At 43.8% G+C, this 18,346-nt stretch overlaps 1 long non-coding RNA gene across 1 annotated transcript in view; it reads left to right on the plus strand.

Moving 5' to 3' along the window:
• Positions 1-1,933: 1,933 nt before the first annotated feature.
• LOC307227095 overlaps positions 1,934-18,346 on the plus strand; it is a 684,774-nt gene continuing 668,361 nt past the window's right edge. Inside the window, exon 1 of the long non-coding RNA XR_013843804.1 lies at positions 1,934-1,995. This is a non-coding gene — a long non-coding RNA (uncharacterized lncRNA). The remainder of the gene's footprint in view (positions 1,996-18,346) is intronic.

The following is an 18,346-nucleotide window of genomic DNA, read 5'->3' on the forward strand; positions in this document are numbered from 1 at the left end:
TGTTGGGTTGGAGGGCAAAGAGAGAGCTGCCAGGAAAGGAAAAGGCTCGTTTCTAAAGTCTAACTAGGCTACATGGAAGCAAAACATTGAGATGCAACAGAATTGAAAATACTGTATCCGATACTGAAGATGAACAAGGCAAGCAGTGTCAGGAATCATATAGGATTGCTTGCCTTATAAGGCAAATGGATTTGGGGTGGGGAAAGCAAAGGGACAGGCAGTGTTGTGTAGCTCTGCAGAGACCAAGGGCTCTTTTGGGAAGGGAAAGATATTGAAGCCTGTGGAAGAAGGCTTTTCGTAGGTCCTGCCTGCTTTTACCAGTGATGCTCATCAAATTCGCAGATGACACCAAAGCGGGAGGGATAGCGAATGCCACAGAAGACAGAATCAAAATTCAAAATGACATTAGCAGATTGGAGGACAGAGGCCAAGGTAACAAAATGAATTTCAATAGGCGCAAATGTAAGGTTCTGCAGTTAGGCAGGAAGAACCAGATGCACAAATATAGTACTATATATAGTAAAAAGGTAAAGGGACCCCTGACCATTAGGTCCAGTCGTGACTGACTCTGGGGTTGCGGTGCTCATCTCGCTTTATTGGACGAGGGAGCTGGCGTGCAGCTTCCAGGTCATGTGGCCAGCATGACTAAGCCGCTTCTGGCAGTGGCGTAGCGTGGGTTGTCAGCACCCGAGGCAAGGCAAGTAATTTGCGCCCCCTAACCCGTGGATTTGTGCCCCCTAACCCTAACCCCCAGATGTTGCGCCCGGTGCGGCTGGCCCCCCCGCACCCCCCCACACTACGCCACTGGCTTCTGGCGAACCAGAGCAGCGCACGGAAATGCCGTTTACCTTCCCGCCGGAGCGGTACCTATTTATCTACTTGCACTTTGACGTGTTTTCGAACTGCTAGGTTGCCAGGAGCAGGGACCGAGCAATGGGAGCTCACCCCATCGCGGGGATTCGAACCACCGACCTTCAGATCATCAAGTCCTAGGCTCTGTGATTTAACCCACAGCGCCACCCGCCATAGTAGTACACGTGAAAAGGATCTAGGGATCTTTGTGGTGACGCAGCAGTAACCCCCCCCCAAAAAAAACCTAATGCCATTCACAGAGTGCATGAGATCTCATGAGATTCCAATGAGATCTTGCAAGATTTCAGTGAAATTTCAATGAAATCTCATGAGCAATAGTTATTCGTACAGCAGATAAGGAAACACAAATGTTACACAAATGTACTGTAAGGCCACCAACACAAACAACTAATAAATATACATTGATATAGGTACCTTAATTTGGTATGCATAATATACCCAAATAGGTTGCTTGTAGGAAAAGAGGACACAGTGTGGGATTTGCACTAGCTGCTGGTCTGCTCCTGAATCAAGTTCAAGGTTCAAACATATAAGGCCCTCTGCAACTCAGGATCAGGTTACATGAGAGATGACCTTATCCTGTACTTATTCAGTGCATTGCTATGGGAGAGTTTTTCCTGTAACTCAGAAGCCCAGACTGCAGTAAATTGGAGCAGGGCTTTTAGAATGGCTGCCCCTTTCCATACTTTCCAGAAACAATTAAAGACATTTTTGTTCTGGCAGCCTTTCTCAGCTAGATAAATGGGTCTTTGCCATGAATGCCTATTTTTTATGGGTTTAGTTTTGCTTTAAGTATATTTGAGTTTGGGTTTGTTTGTTTGTTTGTTTGTTTGTTTTTAAAAATCCTGGTTTTAAACTGTATAGAAGGTTAATAATAATAATAATAATAATAATAATAATAATAATGGCAATAATCCACTGGGGGGAAATCTGGATCCTTGGAGAGGTACATCATTGGGACTATGATATTCAAGTACAGTGGTACCTCGCAAGACGAATGCCTCGTAAGATGAAAAACTTGCAAGACGAAAGAGTTTTTCGTTTTTTGAGTTGCTTCGCAAGACGGATTTCCCTATGGGCTTGCTTCGCAAGACAGAAACGTCTTGCAAGTTTGTTTCCTTTGTCTTGCAAGTTTGTTTCCTTTTTCTTAAAACCATGCATTCACTTCGAGGAGCAACTCATAGCACGCGGTGAGGTAGCCTTTTTTGAGGTTTTTGAGGACTTTAGTGATTTTTGAAGCTTTTCCAAAGTCCGTGCTTTGCAAGACGAAAAAATCGCAAGACGAAAAAACTCGCGGAACGAATTAATTTCGTCTGTATTAAAATTATCTTAGAATATTTGTTCCTTTACAACTAAACAAAATCATTGACATACATATTCTAAGCTTGCTTCCCTGTTTATTTTATTATGCCTTAATATTTCCTGCATATTGTTAAGTGGCCCAGCTCGCACATAACACTAAGTCAAGGTTTGTTTAGCCAAAGTGTAATTTATGAATGTCTGAACCCAGCTTAGCAGACTAACCATGGTTTATTTTCCAGCAACAAACCACAATGTGAAACCATGGATAGATTTCTGTATAGATTTTACAACCAGTCAATGAACCTTGAAGCCTGACATAGAGCTTCATTGAAGTTATGTCTGAGTCCAGAAAATACAGAAATGACAAGGGACATTGATCCATATCTGTAGTGGATATGTTTGCTCATGACTTGGTGCTTCACCACCACTAATATATCAATTGCAAACTTGAAAACCTGGAACAAGAATCACTTTGAGAATCTCACTAATGGCACTAATAGGCATGATTATTCCACATTATTTACAGGCTGCCACTTTTCATAGAGATTGAGGCCTAGCATCCCATTCCCTCCAACATTTCTCTGATAAAAACAGGGACGTCCTAAGGAAAAGTGGGACATTCTGGGATCAAATCAGAAACTTGGACGGCTTCTGTAAATCTGGGACTGTCCCTGGAAAATAGGGGCACTTAGAGTGCCTGGCATCTATCACCCATGCTCTTGTAACTTCTAGGGTTCAATTAGGCCCAGTTCTCTATCTGGACCTGCCTTTGAAGATGATATGGAAGCTCCAGCTTGTATGGGAAGGATTCTTCCTGCTAGGATTATGGCGGCAGAAATATGTACAGTCAAATTCTCTGAAGACTGTCCTACCTATAATTTGAAAGCCTAAGTTACAGAGCTGGCTTTGCCTATAAAGTCCTGTATAGTCTGAGTCTACATAACTTATGAAGCTCTAACTACTCCCCATTCATGGAAGTTAAATCTGCAGGAGGGCAGAGCAGGGCCATCACTTAGCCTGTGAAATATGTTGCTATTGAGTGCAGACTTTCTTCCCCCCTAAAGAAACAGGGCAAGAAAAAAAGATGCTTGTGTAAGCTCTGGGGAGAATATTTAGAATCCAGGTGGTGTTTTATTTGTAGAGCAAAGTTGTTCTTCCTGGTGATGTTTTGAAAAGCCTGTTTGCTAATGATGTTGATTTGTGTATTTTACAGCCGGGCTTCTTGTTTTGTGATTTTCTTATGATGAAGTTTTATAAAATCCTTTGGAGCACTGCACTCAGCCTTGAATGCCAGTTGGTTAGGTGACATGAAAACTAAATATTTTGTAAAGGAAGAGCTGTGGTGATCAGCTCTCAGCAAATTATACCTGGCTGTCTCCAGGGAATGGAAGAGAAAGGACAGCTAAAACACAACCATAAAGACAAGTGGAGGAACAAAATAAATAAACCTGCTGTCTGTGTGTGTTTTAAGACCTTGATGTGGGAGGTGCAAACAAGTGAGGTTTTACTGCATGTGAGAAATAGATTTGTGGCTTTTAGCCCATTTGCTGTGGTGAAGCATCAATATCACTATCACTATCACTATCACTATCACTATCACTATCACTATCACTATCACTGTACTTATACAGTGGTATCTTGGTTTACGAACTTAATCCATTCTGGAAGTTCGTTCTTAAACCAAAGCATTTTAAAACCAAGGCGTGCTTTCCCACAGCAGCGGGGGACTCAATTTACAAATGCAACACACTCAACAGGAAGCGGAACATGTTCTGCTTCCAAGGTAAAGTTCACAAACCTAAACACCTACTTCTGGGTTTGCAGTGTTCTTAATCCAAGTTGTTGATAAACTAAGCTTTTCTTAAACCAAGATACCACTGTACTTAAAATTGGTTGCAAAACAGGGAAATTAGGAAATGACTGAATGTGAAGACCCAATGAAAGGAAGAAGAAGAAGAAGAAGAAGAAGAAGAAGAAGAAGAAGAAGAAGAGGAGGAGGAGGAGTTTGGATTTGATATCCTGTCTTTCACTCCCTTTAAGGAGTCTCAAAGCGGCTAACATTCTCCTTTCCCTTTCTCCCCCACAACAAACACTCTGTGAGGTGAATGGGGCTGAGAGACTTCCAAGAAGTGTGACTGGCCCAAGGTCACCCAGCAGCTGCATGTGGAGGAGCGGAGACGTGAACCCGGTTCCCCACATTACGAGACTACCACTCTTAACCACTACACCACACTGGCTCTCAAGGAGTATGGTCTCCCAGCCCTGGTCAGATTACACTGACATAATAAAACAAAAGAGATAAGCTTTATAAAGTTCATGCCATTATAGTAACAATAGGATTCCTGTGTTCAGTTGACAGAACTTTTAGCTAAACTTTGCTTTGTACCAGAGGTGAGAAAGCTCAGGCCTGGGGGCCAAATGTTGCACTCCAAGGTGCTGTGTATGGCCCTTGGAGCTCTCCTCAGGCCCCACCCCTCACCGGCCCCACCCATGAGTGGCCCTGCTTCACAAACTCTTTGGGTGTTTTGGCTTGGCTAGAATGGGCCCTTGTACTCTGATAATGGTAGCCTGAATGGAAGATAGGGGTGGGTGTGAGTGGGTGTAGAACACAGCTTTGCTATACGGAGATAAATTCTACATTCCTTGCTCTGCCCACTTTTGCCTCTGGCGCTGCCCAGCACTGGCATGTGGCCCCCCCAGAAGGTTTCTCAAGAGAAAATGGGACCCTTGGGCTGATTTTAAAAGACCCATACATGCCCCAAACAAACACTGCTACAGCTTGATTGTGGAGATTAGACGGGCTCTTCAGTTCTTTGCATAGCACTGAGCTGAAAATGCCCGACCTGAAAACAATGAAAACAATGCCCGACCTGAAGAATGTCAGACTAACCTGATCTCGTTTTTTGACAGAATTACAAGCCTGGTAGATGAAGGGAACGCTGTGGATGTAGCCTACCTTGATTTCAGCAAGGCATTTGACAAGGTGCCCCATGATATTCTTGTAAAGAAGCTGATAAAATGAGGTCTTGACTATGCTACCACTCAGTGGATTTGTAACTGGCTGACTGACCGAACCCAAAGGGTGCTCATCAATGGTTCCTCTTCATCCTGGAGAAGAGTGACTAGTGGGGTGCCACAGGGTTCTGTCTTGGGCCCGGTCTTATTCAACATCTTTATCAACGACTTGGATGATGGACTCAAGGGCATCCTGATCAAATTTGCAGATGGCACCAAACTGGGAGGGGTGGCTAACACCCCAGAGGACAGGATCACACTTCAAAACGACCTTGACAGATTAGAGAACTGGGCCAAAACAAACAAGATGAATTTTAACAGGGAGAAATGTAAAGTATTGCACTTGGGCAAAAAAAAATGAGAGGCACAAATACAAGATGGGTGACACCTGGCTTGAGAGCAGTACATGTGAAAAGGATCTAGGAGTCTTGGTTGACCACAAACTTGACATGAGTCAACAGTGTGACGCGGCAGCTAAAAAAGCCAATGCAATTCTGGGCTGCATCAATAGGAGTATAGCATCTAGATCAAGGGAAGTAATAGTGCCACTGTATTCTGCTCTGGTCAGACTTCACCTGGAGTACTGTGTCCAGTTCTGGGCACCACAGTTCAAGAAGGATACTGACAAACTGGAACGTGTCCAGAGGAGGGCAACCAAAATGGTCAAAGGCCTGGAAACGATGCCTTATGAGGAATGGCTAAGGGAGCTGGGCATGTTTAGCCTGGAGAAGAGGAGGTTAAGGGGTGATATGATAGCCATGTTCAAATATATAAAAGGATGTCACATAGAGGAGGGAGAAAGGTTGTTTTCTGCTGCTCCAGAGAAGCGGACACAGAGCAATGGATCCAAACTACAAGAAAGAAGATTCCACCTAAACATTAGGAAGAACTTCCTGACAGTAAGAGCTGTTCGACAGTGGGATTTGCTGCCAAGGAGTGTGGTGGAGTCTCCTTCTTTGGAGGTCTTTAAGCAGAGGCTTGACAACCATATGTCAGGAGTGCTCTGATGGTGTTTCCTGCTTGGCAGGGGGTTGGACTCGATGGCCCTTGTGGTCTCTTCCAACTCTATGAAACTGGGGGCAGGAAAAGATTGCCTGAAAATTTCAGGGGAAGCAAAAGAACATTGTGTGTCGTGGTCCCCAAGCCACCCTCAAATAAACACAGCTCACACAGAATTTTAGTTTAAGATTTTTGGCATAATTTTGGCCACAACTTTATTAAAATGCAAAAAATGTGAGTGGTTGCTTAGGCATTGGTTGCGACTATTTGTCCCCGCCCAGGGACAGACTGACATCCGCATGCCCACGAAAATCAGAAAGGGAAAACAATTTGGAGAGAAAATGGAGCAGGGGACCTGCCCTCACCTCTCCCGAAATGCTCCCAGGGGCTCTTGCGTGGCCCTAGCCCCTTGCCAGGGGTTCAGACAAGAGCATGGTGAGCCCCTGGATTCCTTTAACAGAATACCCTTGCAGCAGCAGCATTGGAGGGGCAGGCACAGCCAATCCATGCCCCTCCACCAACCAATGCCTAAACCAATGCCTAACCACAACCTTACAAGTTGTGACGATTTGCTATGCAGTAGGCAAAAACCAAATGGCACCAGCCAATCAGCCAAATGGACAAAATTCCTACCAGGCCCCTGCCCCCGAAGCAGATGACCCCATGACATGCTTAGCAAGGTCAATGCGAACAACCCTAAATATAGGGAAGGAGGGCGGGTGATCCGATGCGCACAGCGAAAAGAGGAAGCTCAAAGCTGCACGCAGGGAATCTAAAGCTACTAGGCTGTCAATCAGAAATAGCAACATTAAAATCTCCCCAACAACATAGAGGAGCCCAATTGCAAATGGGGCCATCTAAACTTACCTGCCCAGCAACAGAGGGATGACTTGCTAGACCCCACTGAAACACGTGCTCTCCATGAAGGAGAACACGCTATGTCAAAATTTCTGGGGGAAATAAATCTTACCAGAAAAGTGGCAGCAGTGGCAAAATCCCACCCTTTTATTCATTTATTTATTTTGATGCAGAATAGTTTTCCACATCGACTGGTCACCAGGTCCATCCCACAATACCTCTCTGAAACACGTTGTTCTGTGTTGTTGGAAGAAAAGAAAATAAGAATGTCATGGCATTCCCTTCCCAACACTTCCCCCTGCCCTCAGCTCTGCACTGGGAACAGCCCTGCGTCACAACACAGAACCCTCTAGGGGAGCAGTGAGAAGCGGATGTGGCCACAGGATTGCTTAGCGTAGCATGGGCTCTGGGCTGTTTAGAGGAATGCCACTGGTATGGCAAAAAAAGAGAGGCTTAAAATAAGGAAAGAAAAGCAGCTGCTGCTGTTTCCCCAGTTAACCTTCTAACCCCTCTGAAAATTTCATGATTTTTCTATCGCTTCCTGAAGATGCTCTGCCTTTTACCACCCCAAGACCTGAATGTGCAGGGTTAACATCTCGTTTCTTAAATAAATATATATTGCCCTCTTTTCTCCTCTATCCTCTTTCACTCACTCACACCTGACTGTCCCCATAAAGTGCAGCCATATGGAAGAGCAGGTGATCCTGTTTCTTTGTGCTTGATCAATGATGTTTGGGGAATGAAGGGCAGTCTCACGAGGCAGATTCTCCATATTTTCAACCCTGTTATACTCCATACATTTTCAACCTAGAGATCCTACAAATGAATGATCGGGGCTTGGAAGGAATCATAGAAGTGTCAGCTTGCTTCAGTAGTGTGTTGTGGAGGTGTAACTAAAAAAAAACCAGGAGTGATCTGAAAGAGAATTGATTTTGTGCTACAAATTGGCTAGGAAATTTATAAAATAAGGATCCACCTGAGCACTGAATATTGTCACTGGAGTGTTTGCTCCTGACCATGTAAGCTTCCCTGGGCTTTGTGTGGTTGCTCCTCACTGAAAATATTTCATTTAAAATGTCACGTCCACTTGCAGAGGTTGTCACTGGCTGCTGGGTTAACAAATTAGAAAATCAATCTGGGAGGGCCCCATATTTTCAGAAATTTTCATTTTCTCCCATTCAGCCTGCCTTTCTGCTCTGTCCCTCTCCCCCTCCTTCTGCTGTTTTCCAATGCTGTCAAAATTTAGGGTCAAACTAGAGTGACACAAGAGATATGCAGTGAGAATCTCCCACACTTTATGTTTGACTCCTTAGCATGGGACTGCTGTGAAGATCTGAGAAGTGATACTCTGGGAGAGAAGTTTTGCCTTTTTCTCCCATGTCCTCTTCCCAGCCTAAATCACCTCCCCCACCCAAGAAAGGAAGGAAGGAAGGAAGGAAGGAAGGAAGGAAGGAAGGAAGGAAAAGATAGCTTCTATTAGCAAATAATAGCAAAGCTCTGGAGCCAAGTGAGGATTCCCAGGTAAGATCCTCCCTCTATTGTGTGGGCAGGTAATCCCTCCCCTACCTGGCCTGGTCTCCTTGGCAACACTTCCCCCAGATGGGATTGGACAACTGACTGAGGTAGGTGGAGACCTCCAGGTATCCCACCTGGGGAAAGGCAAAGCCAAGCCTATGCTGTTGGGGCCGCTCCAGATCTAGGGGCTGCACGCGTCCACGCAAAGGGCGCCCCCCGTTTTAAGCGGGGAGCGGTCATTAGCAAATAAAGAAGGCATATTGTAACCGCCTTGTAGCAGGGACCTTTGCAGCATACCACAAATATTTCTAGTGCTGTATAAATCAGTTGACATTATTATCCTCACAAGCCCCTCATTGCTTCCAGACAGTTCTTTTCCTTGCATCTTCAACAAACAGAAAGAGGATGTAAAAGAGCCAGGGGGCATTTCGGGAGGATGGAGTGGATAATGCATATTGTCACAAGTTGTGGTAAAACAGAGGTGCACAGGTGGTATATGAGTCAGGACAGTGTAGGAGAGAGGGCGAGAGAGAATGAGAGAGAGGGGGGTGGTTGAGTGTCTTGCCATGCATGAAATTGTGTATCTTGCATGATGCTTCAGTGATATGAAGTTTTCAGCATGTGACCCAGAGGGTCAGAAGCATATGGCCACCTGATATACGCTGATAAACATTCCCCCATCTGCACCTGAAGCACATCTTTGCAATGGCTGTGTAGTTAGTAGCTTAGTCAATGAAGGCGACATGCAGATTCATTTGCACTTTGCAAATATAGAGGGGAGAGTGATGCTGTGCCAACGTTTACCTCACTGATCTTAGTCTCTCCTCCACCTGCCATTTGGCATTCAAGGTTCAATTGATGTGCATGACACAGGCTGCTTCCCTCCTGAAGACAAATTCACAAAACCTTCATATAGATATAGATATATTCTTATTTGTAGCTAGACCTCCTGCTGAGCGACAAAGGCTGCTTTTGGTCTCTAGCTTCCTGTGAAGAATTCCCAAACTGTGTGGTGGGTCCCCCGCCTTCCCTCCGTTCTCTCTAGTTCTCTCTTTGCTGTTTCTTCAGGGTCAAAAAGTATGCATTACAAAAAGGGGGGGAAATTAAAGATCAATGCCTTCTTCCCCTGCAGTGCCAGCCTTGGTTGAGAAATGAATATGAAGATCACTATAAATAAAAGATAAAAGATGATATGGCATTTGGAGTAAAATATTAACACCAGGCACAATGTGATGGATCAAAGTCCAGGCAAATTAACCCCCTGGGATAAATAGGGGGCTTGTTTATGTTGGATATGAGAAATGGAGACCTCTTTCTCTCACTGTAATCCTGTGCATATACAGACACAAACAAGCCGTCCAAGTGGGCATTTTGGCAAGCAATACATTGTGCTGCTTGCCTCTTATGTACTCTGTGGGTGATGCCTGCAAAGGATTTGGAAGTTGACTTTGCCGTTGGGCTGTGCAGCAGAAGTAATCACTCACCATTTTATGCAGGGATGCAAAGCTATTATCTTATTGGCAGGTGCATCAGGAGGGAGCAGCTCTTTCATTTTCCCCGACAAAGAACTACAGGGGAGGAAAATGCATTTCCCATTAGGATTTACACCAATTGCTCTCCTAACTTATCACTCATTAGATGGATGTTGGTGCAATGCCTCAGTGTCTAGGGCTTCCACAGCGCATTCCATAAAATATGTATTTTCAGAGTTTTAGTCGAGAGCACACTTTTTCATATCCTACCCTGTGTAGTAGCTTAAATAAGCAGAAACTTAGCAGCATTGTGTCTAACTGTGTATCCCACCCTGAGTTGAAGGATGGAGCAAAAGCATCAGATAAGTCTCAGAATGTGAAATAGTTCAGAGGGTGGTTGTTGTTAAGTTTTTCCTGCCTTCACATTATGTAATTAGAGAGAACAAGAAAGACAACAATGTGATAATATACTGCTTATATATAAGCAGCAGAATGCAACAAGTGGTTTAACAAACCGGAAATGGAAACGGAGGGAAGCGAAGGGGGAGAGGAGACTTTATAAAACGATTGGTTAAGTTGAATAATGTATGATATATGTATGAAAATCAAACTGATTTTTTTAAAAAAAATATTTCCTGCCTTTAACGAAACAATGCAATATGTTTGTATTTCTTCAACACAGGTTCCTTTTTTAGAATATCAAAGAGGTGGCTTTTTTTAACTGACAATTGGGTAACTATATTTACTATTGCAGTAATACACCAAAGGCAAAATGGCTTCAAAGAATGAACAAATTCAAGTCCCATCAGCATTGTGAAGCATCCAAATTTAAAGGCCGTTCATTTCAACTGAGCACTCTCAGATTCAGTAGTGTGTTTTGCATTGCCAAGAATGGAGAAACACCACAGTCTCACGCTGAAATGGAAAATAGGTGCCTGTACTCGCCATGAAGTTGTCACAGCAAGTGTCACACTTTTTAACAACAACAACAAGAGATGCTGGTACAGCGTGGGGAAAAAGCACTGGCCATGACGCATGACCTTGTGTGGCTGATGATTCAGATTATACTCAGGGGGAGAAGCACTAGTACGTTATTCAGCCCTGCCCCACACAGTGCTGCCTCCATCCTCTGATGCCTTCTGGTTCCAAGGATGATAGTGCTGCAATTATTTTATGCAATTTGCATAAGACTAAGCTCTGAATGTGTTCCCATTCACATGTCACAGTGGTGTGGACACTATTTTCCCATGGTGTACTTTCACTCTGCTGATTGAGATGTGAAATCCCGCCTGATTAATCCCTGTGCAAGTGGTTGCAATATTCACAAACACCAGGGGCATAGACTCACCCTTGGCTTGAGGTTAGTACTAGTAATACTGCATCTATTTGTTTCAGCCATGGTCATAGAAATATGTCAGTGAGCTACATGATGGGAAGAGTTTTGCCTACTGCTTTACTGTGTCTAAGGGACGCAGGTGGCGCTGTGGGTTAAAGCCTCAGCGCCTAGGACTTGCCGATCGAAAGGTCGGCGGTTCGAATCCCTGCGGCGGGGTGCGCTCCCGCTGCTCGGTCCCAGCGCCTGCCAACCTAGCAGTTCGAAAGCACCTCCGGGTGCAAGTAGATAAATAGGGACCGCTTACCAGCGGGAAGGTAAACGGCGTTTCCGTGTGCGGCCCCCTGGCCTCTTAAGTGAGATGGGCGCACAACCCCAGAGTCTGTCAAGACTGGCCCGTACGGGCAGGGGTACCTTTACCTTTACCTTTTTACTGTGTCTGGGAGTTGACTGGGGTTAAATACAACTGCATGAATGAGTCTACCTTCACCAGAGAGAGAACATTTAAGGTGGTCATGTCTCCTTTTACAGCAGACCCATTCTGTATTTGAAAGGCTGTCATAATAATAATAATAATAATAATAAATTTTATTTATATCCCGCCGTCCCCAGCCGAAGCTGGGCTCAGGACAGCTAACAACAATCAAAATAATCCAACGATTCTAAAAACATTTCATTATAAAAATTAATTAAAATCAAATTGATGGCAACCATTAAGCAAAATTCTGTGCAGATTGCCAGAGGAGGGGGGTCAGGCTGCGCCCTGACCAAAGGCCTGGTGGAACAGCTCTGTCTTGCAGGCCCTGCGGAAAGATGTCAAGTCCCGCAGGGCCCTAGTCTCTTGTGACAGAGCGTTCCACCAGATTGGAGCCGCGGCCGAGAAGGCCCTGGCTCTAGTTGAGGCCAGCCTAACCTCTCTGTGGCCTGGGATCTTCAAGATGTTTTTATTTGCAGACCGTAAGTTCCTCTGTGGGACATACCAGGAGAGGTGGTCCTGTAGGTACGAGGGTCCTAGGCCGTATAGGCCTTTAAAGGTTAAAACCAGCACCTTAAACCTGATCCTGTACTCCACCGGGAGCCAGTGCAGCTGGTATAGTATGTGATCTTGCAGTGAAGACCCCATAAGGAGTCTCGCCGCGGCATTCTTCACCCGCTAGAGTTTCTGGGTCAGTCTCAAGGGTAGCCCCACATAGAGCGAGTTACAATAATCCAGTCTGGAGGTGACCATCGCGTGGATCAAAGTGGCTAGGTCAGGGCGAGAGAGATAAGAATCCAACTGCTTAGCTTGGCGGAGATGAAAAAATGCTGCCTTTGTTATAGCTGTAATCTGCGCCTCCATAGAGAGGGAGGCTGAAAGGACAGTCCTCTACTTGAAAGATGGTCTGATCCAAGTCCAGTTTATAGTTAAAGAACTAGAAGAATTGTGAGCAGGGGTCTTGAAATTGACCACCCCCAGTTTACATCAGAGCCGCAAACTAAGCCACCGCACAAGTCACCCAGTGGAAATCTTTCCCACTACGGTGAGATGGATTGCATTTCTATTGAAATTCTTTTATTTCTAAATTTGCATCTATATGTACAAATCAGCATATTTATCTTGCAAAGTGGTAGCCTCTTCTGTCTTCCTTGGTGCCCCAAACATAGTCACTCGCTGGCTACTGCTTGCACATGGAAAGAGATGGAGAGGGGGCATACCTGGAAACAGTTTTAGCGGCTACTGAAGCACAGTCTGGTAGAGCAGCTGATGTCTCATGCAGGCCTGCCTGAAACACAGGCAGATAAATGAGAAAAGAAATGTAGATTCAAATATCTACTTAGAAGTGTCCTGCTGATTTATTTAGCTGCGCATAAGATTGTTGCCTTAATTGGCACAAGGTTTAAATATATTGGGGGGGGGGGGATGACGACTTTACAGCTAGGCTTTTTAACATTCTAGCTGACTACAAATGACCTTCTAAATGTATGTGTTGTGACTGATGCTTAGCTGTTACGTTTGTTGTTCAGTGTTGCAAAATCTAGGCAGTTCGAAAATGCACCCTCAAGACTTCAGGATGATATTTCTGCCATTTGCTTTTCCCATTTAAAGAAGAAGAGTAATATATGGTAGCTTCTATAAAATCTCAGATGACTCACATTTTCTGCAATATATTCCACTAATTAAAGTAAAATACCTTGCGGAATATCTTTTGAGTAATTTCTCTTGGTTTCATTAATTCTGGTTACTGTCAATTTAAATTCACTCCTGTGAAGCAAGACCTGCAGCAGCCGCCATTTCCTCAGTGAACACAGTCAGAGGGACCCACAAACTTTAAGCACCAAGAAACCATCAAAACTGGAAATAGCTGGAGCTAATCAATGTTATTTATGCCCAGGAACTTGGAATATGAATGTTTATATGAATACACAAAAATACTATATTTATCCTTGGAAACATTTGTATAATAGTTGAAACCTAATTTTCTATTATTCTTGAGAAAGGGTTATCGTTTGTTACCTAGAGAAATCTACAGTGGTGTGGTGGTTAGTGTCAAACTGGACTTAGTTCAAAGCTTTGCCCAGCCTCACAGCCCACTGGGAACTCTAGATTAATCACTATCTCTCAGCCAACTCAGTAGTACTCTCAGTAGTATTGGACTACAGCTCCCATCATCCCTGAGCATTAGCCATTTTGGATGGGACTGATGTGAATTGGAGTCCATCAACATTTGGAGCAGTGAAAGGTCAGGAGAAACACACTAGATTGTATTTTAGCAGAGAAATGAATCTGACCGATGTTTGCTTATGAATGGGAGGCCTCTAAATAATTGAATATATTGGGCTGCAGCCCATTTGAATTCATATCATATGTTTTGTCGCCTGTTTCAAAAAGGATGAAAAGGAAACAAAGGGCAAGATTCACCTAACAATCCCCATCAGTGGAAGCCCTGCACAAGGACTTCTGCTTGTGCAATGAGGCTTTCCACACCTCTACGCCATCCGGTGACCTCCCTCTGCTTAATTAGCTCTGAGCAGGAGCTGAGGAGAACCCCCCAAAACATTGTGCATGGGAAGGAGGGAGAGATTGTTCTATATGGCAAACTGCAATACTTGTACAGCTGGAACATTTGTCACAGCATGACATTGAATACCACCCAAAGGAAAGCTATAATCTAAACCCAGCCATTTTAGGGGAAAGGCCACTATGCATGATGTGGTCATTGTGCAGAGGGCATTTCGGACTGCCTACATGTATTAGCTGATTCTTACAGCAGAGTTTCATGTGCTTCATTCTGTCCTATTGGTTGGTACCCAACAATGTGGCTTGTCTCTTGTACTACCGCAAGCCACCAACAGGAATGTGTGTGTTTGCAGGGCGACTACTAGCACACCATCAGGAGCAAGATCAGATGAAGGTAGTGTAGAGTGGTGGGTATTAGTAAGAGGATATATTAATTATATTTAATCCTCTACAGACCCATGTGCGTGGTTAGCAAACAAACAACAGCAACAAGGGCTAGTGCTTGTTTTTAAAAATGCAGGGCTTGTACATAAATAGCCCCAACAGCAGATTTTAATTCCCATCATTAAGCAGATTTAGTGAAACATAGGAATAGGCTTTTAAACCTTATTTCAGTATGTTCCAGTTACTTGAGGCAACTGTCCTCCTTTACCCATCCTGCGGAGAAATAGACCACACACTGAAGTAGTTTTAAAATACACTTTACTTACAGTCATGCATTGTCCTTAGCAGCAATGATAAAATGCAGGTAAATGTTCATGGTTGAAACATACAGAAGGGCAGCCTCTGACACATGTTTGAGGTAGAGAGATATGTTGGGATCCATCTCATGCAAAGAGAGAGAGAGAACAGGAAACAAGCTGTATTTCCTTTCAGGAGTAGAGAAGATGTGACATCACTGAGCCTACTCTAGAAATTTAGAACTCTGTGGTCCTTAACCTCTTCACATACTAACTAGCACTGCAAATCTCCCACAGAGAGTATCCTAAGACTTACTTAAAATTGAGTAGACAGTTTTCCTGCCAAATCAAACTCTGTTTTAGTGTCCCCACCCCTCTAATCAACCATTTTCATGCACTCTTTTCAGGGGTGAACATGGTGTATTCTGAAACCCAACCGGAACTCTTTTTTACAAACAGGGCTTTCCATTCTACTGAGAAACAGGAATAGGGTGGAATTCTATTGATGTGTGAATGCTCTTGTGAATAGATAACCCTTCGAGATCGATTTTATTCAATAAGAAGGGACCGGGAAGCAGAGGGAGATGATGCCACAGCATCTGCATGGCTTCTAAAAGTTTCAGTCTCTCTTTACCCAGTCCTGGTTGAGTTGAGTTCACTTTGCAGAGAGGCTCACAAAGAGAATGGTGGAGTTTGATCTGCAGGGGGTGAGGCAAGCCATATCCTGCTGGTTTGTTTGGTATTCCAAGTTCAAAGAGACTGAAGCACCGTTGCCTGAATGAAGCTTGCAGATTAGCAGCATTGCCCGAGGTTTCCCAAAGGCAGGTCAAGTTCAGCAGGAGTACAAGTATTTTTCAGAGCTTTCACATGTAGTTAAAATACAAGAGCTGATAATACTGTCGGTCTCAAATCACTTCTGAAATCCAACAGTAGGCTGTTAATATTGATATGGTTAATATACATCAAACAGGATTCCTTTAATTTTTTCAAATCGAAAAATTCTCCACAGTGTTGACATTTCCTCAGTGAACTCTCAGGATTGTTTGGATTCCAAGACTGTAGGGCCCAAGCCATATTTTGTTTTAAATAATCCTTCATAAAAAATTCAGCTTTCCGTCTAATATGATTGAAACCCAGCTTGAGTGTGTTTTATAATGCATTGAACCAGTAAGACTATAGGTGTTGCATTATTCAGAACATGATAAGGAAAATAGCGATAGATGTGTGTGTTCCGGGAGGGGTGATCAAAGAAATCAGTGCAACTTGATATGTCATGTTATCTCATTTTATTTACTTTTCAGAACTCATCCAAATATTAGAGGGAGAGAAAATCAATATCAATTTTCACCTTTGTCACGTTCCACACTTCAATTATTAATGAATGTCAAATTTGACCACATTTCTTCGCACCACCTGCTCTGCAATAATATTTCAGAACCTTTATTAAAAATGTAAAATTGTCATTGAATTTCCAAATACGATTCTCCAGTGGCTAATTCAGCTTGTTTTATTAATAAGCGGGTTCTGATGAGTAATACTAATTTAATATGCCTGCATGTAAGATTAAACCATAAATTATTCCTGCTGAAGGTGATGAGATTTGACTGCTGTGTGGTTGTTAGGCAATAACCTTCCGCATTAACCCCATAGGTACTTTTTGCAAAGGAGCTATCATTCCCCAGAAAAGACAACCAGTTAATATTCAGACCAAGGCATTGTCTTTTAGGTGATATAAACATATTATTCTTTTCATATTGTATATTAAATCTCTTGAACATTATAAATAAACTCACAAGTGGCTTATCAAATGATGGAAAAGTCCAAATTCCGCATCCTCTCATGTGACCCTGGAGTTTTCGTATAAGGAGAAGAAAAAAGTGGCAGATTGGTCTAGGACTGGGTTAACAAATCTGTGCAGATGTTGTTGGGTCCAATTCCCAGCAGCCCCGGGTTGGGTTGATGGGAGGTGTAGTCCAGGAACATGTGCAGGGCCACAGGTTTCCCACTCCCTGGTCTACTGGCTACAGATGTCAAATAGTTTTCCTTACTGATAATTCTAGGAGGCCACATTTCCCCACAAATGGTGTATGGCTGTCTAATCCTCTCAGCCTTCTCATCATCACTCTTTGGTGCATGCTAGATGAATGTGAATAGCTTTGTGTGAACCCTTCTGAACAGGACGGACAATAAAAGGGCTTCCTCTTCCAGTTGACCAGGGCTGCCAACTTAAATAAAATATGGGGGGGGGGAGGCAGGTAAGCCTTGCTCCACATAATTGTTCACCATTTGAATGGCAATGCCCATCAACTTGGAGGGTGGGCTGACCCCACTTCCATAAAGCAGCATGCTCAACACACAATCCTAGTAACCTTCATTGGTTATCACATTCTCTCATACCCTTTTGTAGAGGCGAGCCATTGCCAGAGCTGCCTTGCCATTACACTTGTCCAGCTCAGTGTCAATGGAGAGGTTGCTGGTTATGGTGGAACTTTGGTAGACAAAATCACCTACCACTGTTGTATGGAGTGCTGGTATGGAGGATTTGAACTACAGTGGTACCTCTGGTTGCAAATGGGATCCATTCCAGAGCCCCGTTTGCAACATGAGCAGAATGCAACCCGCCTCTGCGTGTGCGCGGGTCGCGATTTGCCATGTCTGCGCATGCGCGTGCGGCGAAACCTGGAAGTAACCCTTTCTGGTACTTCCGGGTCGCCGCGGGTCACAACCTGAAAAGACGTAACCTGAACTGAACATAACGAGAGGTATGACTAATTTTTTCTACACTTGCATCTACACATATATATTAGCGTGCGGATTTTTCCATACAAATCTGGGCCCTATTTTGTGGTTTGTTGCCTATTTAAATTAAATAAAAATATACTACACTACATCTCACCTAAATGGGGAAGGCTGTGACCATGTGACCTGTTTGTCTGCTCACTCTAATGTCCAGGTGATAACTGTTAATGTACTTCAAAGCCCCTGCTTTCCTCTCTTTATTTTTTAGAACAGATGTCCCATCAAATAAAGGACCCCTCCAAGAAGAGGATATTCCTCTGGCATCCAGTACAGGACTGTGAAGCAGGACCTATGGTCACCTTAACACTAAAAGGCCTTTACAAACGCTGCAGCCATGAGCTTATTTCTTTGCAGTATTGGAAGGCGTAATGGGAAATATCTTAATCTTACTACTCTCCTAGGCTTTCCTGAAGGCAAGCAACACAATTTTTTTTAAGAAGGAAAAGAAACAAACATAGCTATTTAAATCAGAAAATCTAATCTAAAAAGAGATCGGGCTGCT

Source organism: Podarcis cretensis (genome assembly GCF_951804945.1).
Source record: "Podarcis cretensis genome assembly, chromosome: 11".
NCBI classification, from domain to species: Eukaryota; Metazoa; Chordata; class Lepidosauria; order Squamata; family Lacertidae; genus Podarcis; species Podarcis cretensis.